Source organism: Anastrepha obliqua, chromosome 4, assembly GCF_027943255.1.
Source record: "Anastrepha obliqua isolate idAnaObli1 chromosome 4, idAnaObli1_1.0, whole genome shotgun sequence".
Classification (NCBI taxonomy): domain Eukaryota; kingdom Metazoa; phylum Arthropoda; class Insecta; order Diptera; family Tephritidae; genus Anastrepha; species Anastrepha obliqua.
This window is the reverse complement of record NC_072895.1, coordinates 83,184,276-83,203,537: the sequence shown is the minus strand read 5'-3', so window position 1 is coordinate 83,203,537 and position 19,262 is coordinate 83,184,276. Positions and strand designations below refer to the sequence as shown.

The 19,262-nt window shown below is 36.5% G+C and overlaps 1 protein-coding gene across 5 annotated transcripts in view; it reads left to right on the top strand.

Moving 5' to 3' along the window:
* LOC129243851 (cartilage oligomeric matrix protein-like) overlaps window positions 1-19,262 on the top strand; it is a 93,885-nt gene that overhangs the window by 9,174 nt on the left and 65,449 nt on the right. The window contains exon 1 of one of the 5 annotated variants that reach the window (XM_054881225.1): window positions 11,601-11,752. The exons of 1 other annotated variant lie outside the window; for it this stretch is intronic. The gene's annotated coding sequence lies outside the window, so the exon portion shown is untranslated. 3 more of the 5 variants (XM_054881224.1, XM_054881228.1, XM_054881226.1) reach the window with 3 other exon arrangements.

Here is a 19,262-nt window from a genome sequence, read left to right as displayed (position 1 = left end):
AACGATTGCAAATCGTGCAAATTTTTTATGAAAATAATCGCTCTGTTGCTGCTACTTTAAGAGCATTACGGCCATTTTACGGTCCATTTAACAACCCGTCCCGTTTTGGGGTTAAGTGAAGTCATTGGTCTACAGTAACAAGCCGGCGACGATTTGTGAGCTCAGAGCCAATATTGAACGCGAAATTACTGGAATTTCGGCCGATTTATGCAAAAGAGTGGTCGAAAATTGGATTCAACGATTGGACTTCGTAAAACGTGCACACGGTGGTCATGCAAAAGAAATCGAATTTCATACTTAAATGTATGTGTTCAAACTCGATAATAAAAAAAAAATTAGTTAAAAAAGTCAAACCATTTGTGTTTTATTCAAAAAAGTTCAAAAGTTGAAGCGCTTTTACTGAAAAACCCTATACATAAAAAGGTGCATAAAAAAGTTCAAGTACATATTTATGTAAATAAAAGTTTAAATACTTCCCATTTTTAATTTCAAATGTTGATACCACCAGTTTTTCTGACGAAGTCAAAACATAGTGATTAGACTAGGGAGAGCGAGGGAATCAAAGATAGTGGGAATGATATCTGAGCTTCTGGGTGAGCTCCTTCACGTGTTTACAGGGTGAACGATATGAAGTGTTGCCTATTCAAAACACCATAACTTTTTAGTGTGAAATTAGTTTTTATTATAATAATTTCAAAGAAAAAATTATTCAAAAATGATTATAATTTTAACATATATTGACTTTAGCTCGATATGACCACCTTTTGTCTTGACTATAGCCTTCAAACGGTCAAAACATGAGTTACATGCTGCACGAATGCGATCTTGAGGTATTTTGGCCCATTATCGTATAATCGCTTTTTTCAGCGCATCCATACTGGCATAGTTTTTAGTCCTCACCTTGCTCTCCAAAATGGATCAGATGGAATAGTCCATCGGATTTGCGTCTGGTAAATTCGAAAGCCATTGTGTGGACGATATGAAGTGTGGAGCATGATTTTTAACCATTCTTGGTTCACACGAGCTTTATGAGACGGTGCCGAGTCCTGTTGGAACGTTCATGGTCTACAACCGAAATGTTTGCGTGTCCACGGCTCTAAAGCAGCTTCTAAAACATTTTCCTGTTAATAAGTCACATTCACGTGACACCAGGCTCGATAGAAACGATTGGAGAGCGTCCATCAGTGGTCACTGCGGCCCAAACCATTACTTGCGATGGGAAATTGCTTCGAGTGGCCATACGTAGGCTCAAATTCTGGTATGAGCGTTCGGTCAAGTAAACACGATAGTTTTGAGTGTTTATGAATTGCTCTATTGGGAAATTTTTGACATAACATTCTTCGTCGTACCAATTGTTTTTTCGGGCTCGAATGAATACGTACCCTTTGCTAAATAGCAAACAAATTGATGTAAAATAAAAAAAAAAAATATGAAAAGGCTATGAACTTATTCCCCAACTCAATAGTTCATATTTACGATTTATTAGCGTAGTGTGCGCCTTAGTGCAGCATAAGATTCGGGATTCGATCTTGGTGTAATATACTCGTATTTAGGGAGAACACTTGTATTATAACATTCGATCAGCCCTACATGCCTTTAGTTTTCAGTCCCTTTGGATAATCTAATCAGCATTTCCAGCCAGTTTGGCTATTAAACTAACCAGATACTTGAAGAAGTTTCCCGAAAATTTCGAAAAGTTTTCAAAGAGTGAGAGATTCGTCGGGAGGTTTCGCTGAATGAGTTCTACCTCTTCCCGATCTATGCCGCTTCTACAAAAATGGTTAAACGTGATACCAAACATTGGCCAGCATAAGGGGAGAAGCTACATTTTCGTTTTGATAATTTCAATCAGTTCCCTGGTCTTCGTACACATAAGCACATGCAATCTAACACATACTTGATACTTTTTTTAATTAGTAATACAAAATGAAACTATGAAAAAATATGTACCCAGAATATGGCAATGCCTCAATCAATATCTGACACGCTTATTAATAATTTTTTTGATCAATTACTTTGTGCCACAAATAATTAGTGGGAACGAAATGGCAGATAAATTAGCTAGGGAAGGAGCTGCCTCCCCATTTATAGGCCCAAAGCTATTTTGTGGCCTTGCAAAGTGTAACTTATCTTTTCTTATTCAAGAAGTAGAGAATAGTCAAAGAAGATCACACTGGGACAATCTACTGTGTTTATCGATTTATAGCTTTAACCTAAACCGATTTAAAGATTGTTTGACACTAAGTAAGAATAATTTTAGAATTCTAACAAAAATTCTAACAGTAAATTGAATCCTAATCTCACTAACCTGGGAAAATACTCCAACGGAACTTTCAGGATTTTAAGGAAGGAAGATGAAACCGTGCTGGCATTGTGCCCAGCATTGCTGCATAGAAGGGACAAACACCAGGGTAAACATATTTTGCTGGAGGAAATAAATAATTTACTGGAAATAAATCGCAATAGAATAGGACAAAAACTATCATTTATGGAGGAAGTTTGGCTCAGCGAAACAGTCTGAATCCATGAAGGGATTGATCTCATTTCAAGGAGGACTGGAAATGCTATGTGTATAAATTTTCAAATTGATTTCATGGTTTCTCACTATAAAAATTATAAACTTCCTCATAAAATCTTTTTATCCAAGTCCTGGTTAAGGCGACCGTAGCCGAGTGAGTTGGTGCGCGACTTCCATTAGAAAGTGCACAGGCTCGAATCTCCGCGCTTGCTCAGCCAAACACCAATAAAGGCTGTAGGAGCCAAATATATATAACACATGTGCTGAAAATGTCCGGGCTTAACAAAGAAAACATATTGTTTTGTTAAAAATTAGCTTTATTCATCAACGTAATTTCTATCGAGAACTACGCAATCATTCCAGCGCCGCTCTAACATTTCAATACCACTTTTGTAGAACGATTATCTTTTGCCTCAGTTCAGTTCAGTTTCAGCGATAACCTCTTCATTCGAGCAAAATTTCTTACCGGCGAGCATATTTTTAGGTCTTCGAACAGCCAGTAGTCGCTGCGAGCCAAACCAAGGGAATACGGTGGATGTAGGAGCATTCGAAGGTCAATTCATGTAGTTTTGCCATTTTTGAAGTGAAAACTTCTTTAGAATCGTTGGGAGTGATTTGAAACTCGATGAAACGAAAAAGCGACACTCTTGGCTACGAAGCGTTAGGTGTTGATATACGTGTATGTGTGTGGCTGCGTACTGCTGAGGCACGCTAGTAGAGTGTGTATTGTAGTATGTATACTACACTGCCTATTACTTGCTTTGGTGTTTAGTTCAAGCGTCATACGTATTTATGTTTGCATGTATGCTAGTACGTATGTGTGCGCGCCTGCGTATTACGGAGCCACAGTGAGCGAGAAGGCATTATGTATACCTATACTACACTACCTAATACTTGCTTACACCAAGCGTCCTACGAATGTTTGTGTGTATGTTAGTACGTCTGTGTAATATACGCGTTACGACGCTCATAACAGCAACCGCGTGTGCTGTATTGCGTCCGTATTTTTATATTCGGAAATATTTTCATTTTTAAATATTTACCGCAATTGCAGGCGGTGTTGCAATATACCACAATCAAAATGACGGTGCTCGTATTGTAACTCCACAGATAGATCTGAATGCACATCAACTAGAATCACAGTCTGTTCAGCTCTCTAAAGTGGGAGAAATATGTGCATGCGAAACCAGATTGAGCAATGGAAAAACAGTTTTAATTGTGGCAATTTATATTTCACCGAATCAATCAATAAATAGCATCACGGAATTCATTCACGAAAATTTAATAAAGTATACACCAGAAGTATCGCGGATACTTAGAAAAGATTATGATAAAGTTCCAATGATTTTAAGTGGCGATTTTAACGTAAATTTTGCATTGGACACAGCGGTTCCTTTAATTGATTTTCTCTATACAACATTCAATTTAAAAATGTGTAACAATCGCACTGAATCGACAACACGATCAAAAACAACAATTGACGCGGTATTTCAAAGATATATTGACAACATCGAAACCAAAGCATTTGTATCATATTTTAGCTATCATAAGCCACTCGTATCATTTGTTGAAATTGAAAACATTGAGGATGAATAATAATAAAATGAAGAAAATAAAATATGAACTTTATAGCAATATTATAATGAACCTATAATTATCCCGCTCCTAATGCTGCTTTCGTCTCTTTCTCTCTCAGTTTGTTTTACGGAAGGTTTCATTTCTATCATTCAAATCGATTTTGTGGCTTTTGTTGATGTTTTCTGGTGTTACCGCTTCATTCGATCGGCCACTGCATTGTGAGTCATCGGTGTTTCTATGACCATTTTTGAAGTCATTAAATCATTGTTTTATTGCTATTTATTGTTTCTTTGCTTGAACGGTAGTTTAGCCATAAGGAAGCAGTGTAAAATTAAAACAGGAAATTCTTTTTGATTCATTGGTTTGAAAATAACAAAAGCAGCGTTACTTTTAGCACGAGACTCACGAGCTAATGAATAGAAAATCATGACACTTTATCAGCTGCCTTTTAAGGTTAGTACTAATGGAAAACGAGGTGAATTTAATAAGACTAGTGCCATCTATGCGTTAGACCCGAGACTTTTCAGCCCATGTGTTATATTACTTATAACTTTCATAGTATTTCTTTATTAATTTTACTAAGAACTGCTGTCTGGGATCCCATATATTCAGCAGTCTGTCAGACCCCATATTTTGGTTAGTGACACGAAAATGAAATTTCCATACTTGTAGGTTAACGGAAAAGAGAAAGCATGTGACATTAAACCCGAATCAGTTTCCTGCGCCAATATGACCACAACATCGCTTAATTTTGTGTGATGATAAAATGTGAAGACAAATTAATATTTTGTTTTGTATTGTTTTTTTCTTGTATCCAAATTTATGCAATTTATTTTTACGCACCCTTTTTGGGAAAGGCCCACAATTTTTGGTTAATTTTAGTTAAAGTAAAATTGAAGAATTGAGGAATTACTTTTCTATATATTTATAAACCAGGCTTGATTGCATCTATTCCTAGCCGGCTGCTAAACAGTGTTATTATTCGTGTTCACAGCTTTCTTTCACTTTTTCGCTTTAATATTTTTAAAAGTTTTTTTTTTTGACTCACACACTTCGAAAACTCTGACCAATGGCTTTTTTATGAATGTAATCGCATAAAATTCTCTGGGAAATTTGAAAGAAATCAAACGGCGGTATTTAAAGACGATTTCACATTTTTCTATTTTGCTCCTCACACATTTCTTAAACAATTTGTTTACACTCATACATATATATCTATATTTACATACATACCTGTCCCAGCAAATGGAATTTACTTATAGTCCAATGTGGTGCATTCATGTTAATCGTCTCACTACATCCCCTCAGCAACTGCCCCTCTTGTAAAATGTAAGTAATGTTCCACTTTCGCGAGGTAATCGATTTTGTAGCCCAAAATGTGTTCCGTTAACTGGCCAAGCACGCAATCATCGATTTAGTTTTTTCATATTTTTTCTTTTAATTTTTTCCACAGATTTAAGTTTTTTATTATTTTTCGGTTTAGCTTTATTTATGAGAAAGATATTAATTTTCCTCGGCCGTTTTTTTCACAATATTTTACGATTGGTAGTTTGGATTGTTTGTGCGCAATGCGTAGGCGCCAAAATTGTTGCCGCAACATGCAACCATACACATACACATACACACATAGGCATACTCACACTTTGCATGAACACAAACAAGCAGTCGCCTTTGAACGACAACAAACGACGCGGTTCGCTTGCAGGCTGACTAACAAGTTTGCAATGTTTGCTGTGTCGGTTGAACAGTGGCTTGTACTCTTGTAAGTTTTCGTTTTAAATGGTCGGAGGTTCATCAAACGGATTATAGGCCCAGATATTATTTAAAAAAATTTAAAATTTTTCCAGATTTTTAGTGCTCGAAAATTGCCCATCGTAATGATTCTTACATATTTGCACGTATCAAGTAATTTTTTAAGCTGCACGGGAAATATCGATAATGATAACTATGGCAAACTGTGTTGACATTTCTGTTTAGTAAGGTTTGGCAAGTCATCATGAATCGTTTAACGCCAGAAAAACACTGCCAAATTGTAGAAATCTTCTTTGAACAAAAAAAAAATGTATCTGGCGGCATTATCGGCCTTTATATCTTCTTTCTTTCGAGCTGCCGTTACGGTGAATGGAGGGCGCTATCGAGCCATGCTAACTGAATTTTTGTTCCCAAAAATTAGTCAGCTAAACATGGAGGGCATTTGACATCGACATCGGCGGCACAACTTGCTATACAGCGCGCATAACAATCCATTTATGGGACTGATAGAGTGGATCATGTAACTTGTTGCCGTGTCAGGCATATGCTAAATATCATATTCAAAAAATAAATGCCATGAAATTATCTACTAGAATTAAAAAGGTCGTAAATTTAGTATGAAAAATTACTTTTATTCATTTCAAAGTAAAAAATGTCTGAAAATAATATAAAATTAAGAATCAATTTACTCTCGCTCGATATGATCACGACGAATCGCAAGCTTCCCGAATGTGACTTGCAGATATTTTAGCCCACTCGTACAGAATGGCTTTTTTCAGCGCCTCGAGAGTGGTGGATGTTTCTGTTCGGACCTTGCTCTCCAAAAGGCCCACAGATAATAATCCATCGGATTCGCGTCTGGTGAATTTGAGAGCCATTGTGTGGACGTTTAGCAGTTCGGAACGTTGTTTTTTAGCCATTCTTGGTTCGCTCGAACTTTGTGAGACGGTGCCGAGTCCTCTTGAAACGTCCATGTTCTACCACCAAAATATTTGACTACCCGTGGCTTCAAAGCAACCTCCAGAATACTTTCTCGATAATATTTCGCATTTACCGTGACACCAGGCTCGATGAAAACGATTGGAGCGTGCCCATCTGCAGTTACGGCCTGCTGGTGGCCAATCGATGACTCAAATTCTCGTATGAACGGTCGGTCAAATAAACCCTATCGATTTACTCAATTTGAGAAATTTTCTCGTCAGAAAACACAATGTTCGGAAATTGACCGCTTTCTGCCAAGCGAAGCAACTCCTTCGCTCTCTCAAGTTTGACTTGTTGTTGCTTTGGTATGAGATCATGTGGCGCTTGGATCTTGTAGGGCTTGACTTTGAGATCATTTTTCAGTATGCGACGGATGCTACGGTCAGATATTTTCAGTTTTTTCGCCATTTGATTGACACTTTGGCACAGGGGTTTCGCTCAAGTCCTTTCTTCACTTTTTGAACCATTTCACGTGACGTTGGAGTTGACCACCTTTTGATGACCACTTCCATGACGTTTCGTGATGCCACCAGTATTTTACTTATTTACTTTAAGGTGCTCGAGCTCACGAAAAATCGCTGGTTGTGATTTTTCAATCAAATATAATGCAATCACACTTTTGCGTTTGAAACCCATTATCGATTTTCTTTTTTCGCGTTTACTCTCGGCAAAATGCGTCCGTGCGCTTGTAAACAATACTCTGGTCTGTCATTTACACTTCGAGTACCGGACCCTGTAGAGTAAAATAAAAAAAAAACATTCCAAAAATTATTCTGTTTTTTATTTCCATTTTAAGTTTTCAAGCTCTTAAGAAAACACCCTTGCCATTCAAAATCCACTGGAGATGCTCCAAAAAGGAACAAAAAAATTTCCAAAATTTGATTCTTCAAAAGCTGCAAAATAATTTTTGTAAAATCAAACTTTTTCAAAACATCTTCCCTAACAACTTGCGTGTTACGAGTGGCAAGCAAAGAAAGGGGATACACCAAAATTTTGTGAAAACCGAAAAACGTTATCAAGGACTCCGAGGCGAGGCCACGACAGGCAAGTACTGTCGCATTGTAATTCATGATCCAAATCGTACAATAGGATGAAATAATAAATGAATAAAATTACATTTAATTGGGCAAAAAAATTTAATTCAATTAAAACTACAAGTAATATAATTAACGCGCCTAAACTACCTTCAATGATGTTTATATATGCAAAAATATCAAATAAGATTGCATGAATTATCTACTTATTTAAAGGTTTAGACTTAAGATTTATTAAATTAATTATACAACAGAAGCCTGAAGATTTGCCACTTGACTCTCCCTCCTGCTCTCAGAGAGTTCTGCCCAACAGTCCGGCATGCACGAGCAATGGAGCAACATTTCTCGTTCTCTACGTACCGCCGCTGAACAAGAAATTGGATTCTGGCGAAGGCGAAAAAATAATTGATACGACGAGCAATGTCATGCTGCCGCAGAAAGATGCTACTTATAGAGCCGCGCTGCGATCGGGCGCAACACGAGCCATGTGGGATCGCTACCGGGAGCTAATAACCGAGAGACGTATCTCAATATGAGAAAGTTTGGATGAATAATATTAAAATACGAAAGATGAAACCACAATAATTTATTTAGGGCAAGTTTTTCGGTGCTAATTTGACTTTTAGCTGAGTTTAGCTCTTCAAATTTTTTTTTTTAAGTTTTCCCTTGACGCTTCTCCTATATCTTACAAAACTAATCGCGAAATTATTGAAACTAATGGGAAACACAGAGTTGCACACTGAAAATTATCGTAAAAATCCTGGAGTTGTTATTAAATCCCGAATTAGCGAGGGTGGAATTTAGTAGGGCTAGTCACCTGTTTTAATTCTGAATTAATTCTGAATTAAGGAAAGAAGACAAAATCTGCATACATATGTGAGCATTCTTAATATTAGAAAAATTGTCTCTAAAACTTCCCCAAAACTACATTATAATTAAATTGGGACTAATAATTAACAATATTAATAACAAAGCAAATATAAGAACTAAAATAGTAAAATGATTTATATTTACCTCCTCACCAAGTTATCGAAGAAAAGGTAATTTCATTACGACTATTTTTGATTATATGGCAGACTTTTGACATTGCTCCAGTACATATAAATACTAATCTTAGCTAGGGAGATTTCTTATGAATTAGTTGGGACTTAATTAAATACAAGAATAAAATTTACATACCCAAAATGGAAGTCAATGGGATCAATAAAATAAATTGAAAGATGCTCTGAAAAAAATCTTAAAAAGCTTTTGATGTTGACAAATATTGACTTGATTTACCAAGCACATTTTTTCAAACAAAATAAACAAATTTGCGCGACATATAACGAAACATTAATCCAGGTAATACTTCGATAAATTTTTTGGATTCCTTTATTTTTCGGTAGATGCCTTATACTAAAAAATGTTCTTACCAAAAATAAACTATTTTAGTATTTTCTTAACCAATTTTATTCAGCCAAATTCTATCTCTGTTAGTGAACTCATTTTTTCCAAAATTTATTGTCATCTTGTTGTGTAAGTTAGAAAGAAAGAATATGTACTTTTAATTTATCTTTATATTGCACAACGTTTGCCAGTTTTAATTTCACGTAAGATGTAGGTTGGTTATAAATGGAGAAAATATGTGCGCATGGTACATTATGGATGATTATACTTTCATGATTAAAAAGTTCTTGGAATATATGCTTAAGTAGTGTTTCATTAATTCTCGAAACATTTCTGGAACTCCATTTTCAGTATAACCATCAGAGCTGTCTTTGATTTTTTCATTACTTCCTTTCGCAATCAAGTCGGAAACAGAAATGACGATCAAACAGAAAAAAATTGCAAAGAGCCAGAGCAGGGGAGTACGATGGTTGTTGGTTAGTATTCCTTTCGTTCTTTGTCAAAAATTCACGGATAATGAGGGCACTGTGTGATGGTGCGTTATAATGGTGCAAAATGCACGAGTTGTTTTCCCACAAATCCTCTATTATTTGGCGAATCGCTTAATGTAAACATCTCGTATCGCCCAAAATAGTCCTTATTAACTATCTAATCTTCTGGCAAAAAGTCGTAGTGTACATACAATTCCATTCTAATCCATAAAAAATGAAAACGACACGGTTTGTTGGGTCTTGGTCCATTTGGAGCTCTCCACTCCCTCGCCGTTGGATTACGTGTTGTACTCATAAACCCATCATCAGTAATGATGCGTCTGATGAATGCTGAGTCGGACTCAGTCTTAGAAATCATAGTTTTGGCGATATCAACGCAATCTGTTTTTTTGCATGAAATTCAGGTCCTTTGGGACCAACGAACGGCCTTGCAACTACACCGCGCAAACGCAAATCTTTAACTACAATATCCGTAATCAGTATTCAAGTTCTCTACCAGCTCTATGATGCTTAATCTGCGGTTATTAAACAATTTTCTTTCACTTTATCACTTAATCAGTTTTTGATGTCGATGTCCTGTCACTACTTTCGTCATCCTCGATGGACTCACGATCTCTTCTGAAGCCATCATTACTGAAACAGTTACACAACATTTATAAGGTTCTCGTACCATTGAATCCATTTTTAAGCCAAAAATTAATACAAACTCGATGTTACAAATTCAAACTCACTTTTAACACTGTAAAAAGTTGAAAGCAGGTGCAGAGGCAGATTTACTCAAAACGGCGTTACTTTTACAAATGTCAAGTAATAGCGATAAAATTTTGGTAAGAATGGTAATCACAGATGTGTTAACATAACAAAAAAAAGAAGCAGATCTCAAATCAGTTGACTTAGAGCGTCACCTGGCGGGAATAAATGCTTCCTTTTGGCTTTATAGCTATTTTTGATACATTGAAACACAATAAATATAATATCATTATTGTCATCCGTCACAAGAATAAGAAATGTATATTTTAAATGACAATGAAAAAACTTTAGCATCTTGAAATATAGTGTTAATTTTGAGGCACCTTGTACTTTCCAATACATTGTATATCGCCACTAATTTGCTTCCTGTTAATCTAAAGAAACCATGTTAATATTTTAACTATTTTTTATTCATAATTTGTCATCATTCACTTTTATTACACTTTTTTCTTACTAAAGGAAATTCTTATGTCGTTTTGCATATTTTCGGCTCAACAGCTCTAAACAGCGGTTGCCTTCATTTTCAAAAGTAAAATATTTCTATATATGATTTTGCGAGCTATAATTTAATAATTTGAATTTTCTCCATCATGTACCCCACTGCATAGCGCACGTCTGCACATACATACAGATGTGAATATCTATGCATTTTTGAGACTTTTTAAAACCACTATCGAGCTTCGAACAAGTTCGATAGATTGGCGCGCGGGAAACAAACAACACAAACCCATGTGATATTGGCCAAAACAAATGCAATGGTGCGCGCTATTCGAATTTGTCTATCGACCAAAACAAGCGACAGCCAACAACAGCTGTCTCGAGTGCGGCCAGGGTTATAGCTGTTGTGTTTGCTGTCGCTAATGGCGACTGACGTCGGGTTAGTTGCTACTACTGCCGTTTGAGTGGCTACGGAAAAACTCGTCTGCCTACACGCATGCGCTTATACGCCGTCGCGATCTGCCGCTTCACTTTGCTCACACGCCACGCTGCGTGCACCGCACGAATTTGGTATTTGTCGTTCATGCGCTCGGTTGGCGGCTGCTTGGCGCGCTCGTCAATCGCCATAAAAAGTCGCCGTGAGCAGTTTTGTCAACTGGTGGCAGCAGCTCAACAGCGATCTCCGCAGCACCAGCAGCTGTGATCGCAACATTTGTTGTTGACGTTTGACAGCGACAATAGTTGCACACTCGCGCACAACACCGCGATCGCGTTGATCGCTCTAATCATTCCTACGCCGAACGACATTCGCGTCGGATCACGCGGTGAGTCAAAAATAATTACACGCGCACATACATACAAACATATCTACGTTACAAAGTTCTTGTGGTCGCCTCGCAAGCTGCTGAAAGTCTCGCGCTATGGTTGATTGTAAGTGGGCGGCAGAAAGCGCTGTGGCAAGCACTGATCACTGATATATGTGTCTATGGTGAACTTGTGGCTGGTTTATTTTTTCGTATGTTAGTGAAGTGATCGCTTTAAAATTTGTGTGGAAAGACGCGGAGTAAACGTTGCAACGCCTAAGTATCCTTCTAGCTCATTTGAGTTGGTGTTGAAAAATAAAGTGCAAAGCAAGTAAATAAAACACTTTTTTCCCAAAGTTTGTGATTAAATCCTCTATGAGTGTTAAGCCGTAAAATAAAAAAGAAAAGTCTTCTCAATCTAGCGAATATTCATTTTATTGAACCATAAAGATCGATCAAACTCTTCCCTGCCTGAGAGCCAATACTTCATTGCTATCGATTTAACGTGAAGTGGAAACTATTTGTTGTTATCCGAAAGAAGTGCACCGTTGCATTAAAATGTCATGCCAGTCATTTAATATTGTTGACGGCTTAAGTAAAGATAAATAATATGAAGCATTATATTCGTGCAACTTATTTAACACACGGCCGCCTGCATGTGCATGTGTATGTGTAAGGGGCTGATGTGGGTGTTTGCTGCCACCTTCGCACATTCCATTTTTGTGACATTAATGCGGATTAAAATATTTTGTTACAGTATTAAAAGCAAGCACTGTCAGCAGTCTCCTTGCCTTTTTTTGTTGCAGTGAGAAAAAGTGAAGTGACAGGGAGTGCTCGGCAGGAAGTGATGTCATGATCTAGAAAAAAAAATTTCAAACAAAATAATTAAATACCTGAAGCATTAAAGTACCACTTCAGATTTTAATATGATTTACTTTCCATGTGTGTGTAAAGGGAGATCGAAGTAATTGAGTTTTATCAAAAAATTCCGCTCACAACAAATGGGATAAGTAAAGTGAGAAGTGTCAAAATTTAACTAGTAGATCTTTTAATTTTTTTTGCTTGAAATAAGTCTCTATTGGATTGAAATTCCTTACTTGTAATTACACTGTACTCGCACCTTGAACTTTGTTTCAGTAAAGGTTCTAATAGTTGATCTTACTTAATTGCAGTCTTCTAAAATCAATGGCATTCCTCATTTTGCCAAATGCGGTTTAGTTTTTGAGACAACGGTACATGAAAATTTTGCGTGGATATAATATTAGTTTTTTTGCAAATAAATTTCTCAGTTTTAAAGTTCTTTTAATAAAATTTTGCACGTAAAATCATCGAAATCAGTTCACCGTAAACTATTGCGCCCATACAAGCGGTTGATCCGATATGACGTTACCGTGTTAGCTATTTCTTAATAAAAAAAAAGAATAATAATTGACGCGTACAGTTCTGTTAGGTGTTAGGCCGAGGTCATCCTCCTATTTGTGGTGTGCGTCTTGATGTTAAAGGGATCAACAGTTTAAAGCCGACTCTGAACGGTAAATGGTTTCTATGAGGAGCTTTTGCATGGCAGAAATACACTCAGCGGTTTGCCATTACCTGCCGCGGAGCGACCGCTATTAGAAAAAACTTTTTCTACATTTTTTTCGCTTATGGAATATTCTTAATACCTAACATAAAACGAAATATAATAGTATAATGGTTTTAACATTTTTTAGATATACCCGACAAAGTTTTGAAACGAATAATTGAATTTTCACATTCATCTACTCCCATACGTGAATTTAAGAAAATTTTCAAGTACTGTTATCAAAAAACTCTCTCAATGAAAAATCAGAGCTCTTGGCCAAATTTTGAACTTGCACAGTGTTATTAAGTATATCGAATTAAAAATATATGATTAAAGTGAAGTTTGAAAATACAAACTTACACTCAGGTTTTCCACCGAAATTATAATATTTATTACATTTTGAGAATTCGGACAAAATATTTCAGCAAATCATTCAGATTTACGTTAGATAGATTGTTTAGAAATTACCTCCAGTTATCTACAAATTCAATAAGTACTGAAGTTTCACTCAGATAAGTTTCTCAAAACTCACCTCAGATGATAGAAGAGTTCACACTTAAAAATGTATGCATAAAAAGTTTTGAAAATTTTATCAACTCAATCAAGATAATGAGATTGACTTCTGTTTTTTGGAAGATACTTCGGTTTAAGGAAAACCTGAATAACTCAGTCAAATTTCAACGGATTTAGGCCTCCAGAACATCATTGGAAATTTATTGTTTTACTTGTTCTTATTCTTACTTCTTGGAAAGTTAACGTTTCACGTCACATTTTTTTCCCTAAATATCAGCTTACTGAAATATTTTGGAGGAAGATTTAAAATTAAATATATTTTATAATTCTAATTGAAAAACATTATCGATTTTTGGCGGAACGGCATCACCAAATAAGGTTGTAAATAGTAACGGCCAATATGCCTATAATTGATTAATTTATTGATATAATTATTGTTTTTGTTTAAATAAAAGCCTTCGGTAAAAACGCTACGAACTTATTCCCCAACCTAATATGTAGCTCATTTAAGGCACTTCGCTCTACGGAGGAACAATTACTCAAACTTTCATTAAAGTAATTTAGAAATATCGACTGCGGCAGTAGAGCAACTCAAAGAAGTTTTTCTGAAGAGTACGAGGTTTGTGCAAAAAACAAGGTGAATTTTCGAATTTCGCGTGCTACGTACTTTCGACATTCGTTTATTATTATTTTTTATGTTGGTACACTCGTCTCGAATATATGTTGACGGCTTTAGCAATGTTCAAACAAATGTTTTGCGTGTTCGGTGATTTTATTTGGAAATATTTCCATTCAGGAACCTCCCGAAAATCTTACGTATATAGATATATTGTACCTACATGCACATTAGGCAGGTTCTTAAAACAACTAATTGAATTAACTCTTCCAATCTCACCTGCTGAATCAGTTATACCAACGGTCAAAGATATCACTTATAAATTTTGGTCCTAATTGCAGACGTTAAAATTTAGATTACCCTATGAAATTCAAAAAATAAATCCAATATCTAAAACAGACACTTGCTTTCTGACCTAGGAAAAATGGATGAATGTTTATATGCAAGCTTTGTGTTTTCCAAGAGAAGTTAAAAATCATAAATTAACTTTCTAAAGTTGAATTTATTTTAATATATTATAAAATATAATTTAATTTATTATAAAATATAACTCTTGTATTTTTAACCGTAATAAAAAGCGCCGGAAAACTAAAAACCAATGCGTTTAGTAAGCTGCGCGAGCAAGAGCAACACCTGTTTTGCAGCGGCCAGCCAACGCTGTCTGGTCTTAGTATATTATTTACTTACCTAAGTGTTAAACATTTTTAAAGCTATAGATAGAGCGTCTTGTCAGTATTTACATGTATCGATTTTCCACTTTTTAAGTATCACATCCAAGTAATTTGTTTAGCTCTGATTGTAGTTTCTGAAGAGCCGGTCTTTCTGTAGAGTCCAATATTAATAGAGCTGTGTAGTCGACTTTGTTGTTGTTGAAGCAACTTGCTAAACCCTGTCAGTGCAATGTAGTTACCCGCCGCCTTCGTCTAGCTCATCTAACGGTAGGTCCAGGAAACTTGCTGTTTCGACAGGTTGGGTCCAGAGGGAAGGGTGTGTTAGCTGAGTAGATTTGATGGGGCATGTGAAAAGATGGTTAGTATCGTGCGGAGTTGATTTGTATAGTTAGGAGTTTAGTCTGCTACAGTATCCAGAACGTAATTGTACCAAAGTTACGCGGGCCCCTCGGAGTAGCTGGAGCTCTTCATCTGCTGTGGTTGGTGGTTGTACTCTGATTATGGCACTCAGGAGTTTAAGAAGGTGGCAAGTGTCTACCGATGAATGTTGTTGAGCCTATGTCTAAACACTGTCCAGTCCAGTAGTTGTCGGTTAGTTTTGTCCTGGATCTCGTCGGTATAGAAAACTACAGGGGTGAAAACTACGGTAGCATCCGAGTAGAAACTGTTTGCTGAGCAGTTTGTTGTGCTCTTTGACAGGGAGCAACTGTGCCTCATTATGTAGGTGTTGTAGGGGGAATATGAGGAGGCATCCCATGGCGGTCCTAACATCGGTGTTTTGGCATGTCTGCAGCTTTGACCACTGCATTCCCATGCCAGCCGGTTCTACGTTACCGGAATGACTCGGGTTTTCCCGACCAAGGGCTGCCGCCTCAATAAACTAGCTCTGTCTAGTGCCCATATTTTGTCGTCTGAGTCGATATGCCTGCTGCATAAAATATATGTATGAGTCTAAGGCACTTCCTTGAGGAGCTCCTTGACGAACTTATTGCGGACATGCATCATTGTAGGTAAGTGAAATGGTAGGCGCCGTTCTAATGTCTGAACGCGTCAAAGTCCTATGTCTTACCTATATGTAATAGTGTTGTGCATGTTGACAATATCCCTAAATTGTGGATAGGTACAAGTTCCCTTATCTTTATGGATAAGTTAAAAAATTAACACAAAACTTACCTGTGCTGACCATATAAATAGGGTTGTGGGGAATATTTATGCTACCTTGCGTAAGCTGAGAGTCTCTGCAACATTCACGCCAGAGAAAAACGAGGCGCAAACTAGTTCTCCAGCTAATTATGCCTCTCATTACCTACTCTGAGGTGGTATACAACAAACTCGACTCCACATCTTGCCATAAACTTAATGTGGCATTTAATAACGCGACGCGGTATGTTTATGGGATTGGAAGATAAGACCATATCTATGCCTGGCCATCAAGGTTACTGGGCTGTTGCATTAATAGTTATTTGTCTGCTAGAAATTGCATATTTTTATGCAAACTAACATTATTAAAGTTTCCTCCCTATCTGACAGAGAAGTTGATACCAGTAAGGTCTCGCAGACACAACATATTCATCGTTCCAAAATTTAATTACCTACCATGATCTAGATTATTTTTCATTAGCGCTGTTAAGTGTGGAACTCATTACCCGACACTGTGAAGGCTGGACTTAACAGATTTAACTTCAGGGCACAAGTCTATAATTACTTTAAAAGTCTATAATTACTCTCTACATTCTCTAATTACTACTTTTGTTCTTTCTTTTCTAAATCCTTCTTTTCTTTTCCTATTGCTTCTTTTCTTCTTATTATTATAGTTAAGTTAAATATATTGGATTGATTCGTAGATGAACTGGTGTAAAATTTAGATTAAGAAACTTGTATGTTAAAAATATCCCAGTTGTTTATAATATTGTTGAAGTACTATTAAAAGACCTTAGTCTTACTATGTACTATTTATATAAACAAATAAACTGAACTGAAACTGAACTGAACTTGCTTTTAGAAGAAACAGTAGGGATTTCAAGATCACTGTGAATTTGATTGTTTGTGACGTAGAATGCAGCTATAATATGACATTCATGTACAGGTCTCTAGCGCTAAATGGTATTTTTTTCTGCCCGTGGGTATGTATGAGTATAACGACCAATAGAGGTGACCCCTTTGATTTTTAACTCTTTGCCAACCTAAGGCATATTCACATTGCTGGCACTGCTGGTGGTATTAGCTAAATTTAAAAAAGTATTTATATGTTGAATTGTTTATTTATTTATACGTATACACATATATGTATATATGTTAACATGCGATAAACTAGGATTTATATAATCCAGTTCAATGATTTGCTAAACCAGTCGGCCATATAAAGGAATTCTTATACTTTGATGTTTGCTGAAGAACGAAACTCTGAACAAGAATAAATCGCCATTTTTGGCCAAAAGCCAATCAAGTAAATCGCATTCAATCTCTTTTAAGGCCAAGCAATTTTTAAGATCAAAAAGGTGTTATAAGTCGTTAAGCAGCTTCGTGTTAAAAGGCGATTGGACGTAAATGGTATGTAAGTTAATTTTGTAAAGCTAATCTTTTCAATAATTCATACCACAATAGGGATAAATGTGTATGTGTGTATAAATATACGATTGTGTCATTCGCCGCGCAAAGTTGCAGGTTTTCACTTTCTTCTAATTGTTTTACCGCTCGTTTATAAACGAGTAAGGCTTGCATGCACACTATAAAATTCTTACTGCCCACACGCCAAAGCTACTTTTCTATACAAACAAACAAACTCGCGCGTAAGTTAAGAAGAAAGAAAATTCCTCATTGCCTTTCTTTTCCACAGTTTTCTATAAACTTTTACACTTAATTCGCTGACAACTGGCCCAGACAATTTTTTATGGTTTTTTATTTTATTTTTTTATTTAAACCATTTTTTTGTTTATGAATTCATTGCACGAAAGAAAGCATCGTGTAATCAATGCGACCTGCCAATGACAGTTGAAGTGTCATTTACTCATTTCTTAGTAAGCGTTGACGCCAATACGCACAAACGCATGCGTATATCATTATTCTGGTATCTCTCACAATCAATGCGTCTGTCAGTTCCTCTTGATCGCGCGACGATCTTCATATCTCATGGCAATAATCTGTGTGACTGTCGGATCAGTAGATCTGCAGCAATGGCGCGGCTGTTAGTTACCCTGCTGTGAGCTACTGAACTCACTTTGTGGCGGCCCGATAAGCCGCTTAAAGTGATTTTCCCCCTTCAGTTGCTGTTTGTTGCCGGAAGACTGGTGGCGTACAGCTGCTGCGATTGGTAGACATTTTGCGTGATACGGTGTAAGTGATCTATTGCCACTGTTGGAATGTTTCGTGGTATTGTCTTTGATCAAATGATGTTTGTTTTTACGATTGCAATATGTGGGCACTTAGATTGGTTACTATGTGGTTACTCTAACTGTTGTTCCGCGTATGTATGCACTCATACTTTGCGTAGTAGGTGCAAAGAGCTTTTATGAAAATTGCAGTTTAAGAATCTGCATCCTCCAGCATATTAAAAATGCATTTTGGGTGGCTCCAAATAATTCATCCTGAATTAGAGGATTGGAACGGATGGAATAAACAACGAAATGATAAAATATGGCGACGAAGTTTTTTCAGAAGAATTAGCTAATTTTTTTCAAAAGATTCTCGATACGGGTAAGGTTCCATTAGAATGGAGTGAAAGCATCACAATACCCATATTTAAAAAAGATGACAAAAAGGTCCCAAGTAATTATCGGGCTATAACATTACTAGATCTTTGTTAAAGATATTTACAAAAATTCTCGCTGAGGAAATAGCATTTGCGTGTATAAATGAGACACAACAAGGCTTCAGGAAAAGCCGATTGGCAAAATATCAAAAAATCCATAGAATTTAACTACCCGTTTACCTCTGCTTTGTGGACCTTACAAACAAAAAACTCTATTGGAAAAAAGCCTAAACTTATACTCGTATTACCCAAAAAAATCCCAGCAGTCTGTTCAAGACACTGCTTTCTTGCCTTGCTCGTATACTAAATCGGAATTGCTTACACGAGGACGCATTTCTCTTCAATTTTGATAGATTTTTGTTTAAGACCGACTGGGTTTGAGCTGACTCCTAGGATGTCAGCGGTTTTAGCTCCATCTA